Genomic DNA, 972 nt, shown 5'->3' on the forward strand with positions numbered 1-972 from the left:
GAAAAGACTGCAGTGCGGAGGAGGGACTATCACAACACAGACATCACTTACTTTGGATTTTAGATAAAGAAATACAGAATTCGTCCCTACGACTTGAAATTAAGTTTCGACCAAATCAATATCATGCACAGATCCTGGTCACCGATCAAGAACACAATCGTTTGCCGCTGTTTCTGATATCATGAATCCGCAGTCTGCGCTGTGTCTCCCTCCCCGACTAACTGCGAGACCTTCCTAGCTTTCACGGTGGAGGGCGCGCACACCGGCGGCAGAAGGAATTTCCTTTGTTTCCGGACTTTGGAAAGCACCTGAGATGGACTGCACGACATCACTTGTTGGAGTGCATGGCTGTCCAGAGTTCGGAGGACAGCCATTGTCTGCATTGTGGGTGCTGTGTTCTAGAATTTTATTATTATTATCAAATATTAGTGCATAGATGTCATGATTTTTTTTTAAAGTTTAGAGTGATGATATATGTCTGAGAAGGGGGCATAAGGCGGTTAATCCCCTCCATGAACTGCCTAATCCACTTTGGACGTCAAAAAGTACCACCAGAAAACAGCAGACAAATACAGGTATTTGTTCCACCTCCCCTTCATGGAGATAAGAAATACATTGATTTTATAAGATTAAGTTGATGAGAAATGTCTTTTTTAACATATAAAAGTCTGTTTGTATTGCTGCAAATCTATATGAAAAGAATGCGCTGCATACAGCACGTGTAAAAAAATATAGGGAAAACAATAACAACAGGGATAGTAACAACAACAGTAAGACTAATAATAACAGAAGAGAGTCCTGTCAAAACTACATTTATGCAAATAAGGGAGAAGAAGACAAACAAAGAAGTCAGGCGCCTATGGCATGGGGCCCAAGAGAGAGCGGCTAAAAGCCCCGCGCCATCGACGCCACCCGAGGGGAGGCCCATGGGGAGGGGGAGCACGCGTAGGATGCGCTGCATTTTGTACGGGA

Source organism: Penaeus monodon, chromosome 24 (assembly GCF_015228065.2).
Source record: "Penaeus monodon isolate SGIC_2016 chromosome 24, NSTDA_Pmon_1, whole genome shotgun sequence".
NCBI lineage: Eukaryota > Metazoa > Arthropoda > Malacostraca > Decapoda > Penaeidae > Penaeus > Penaeus monodon.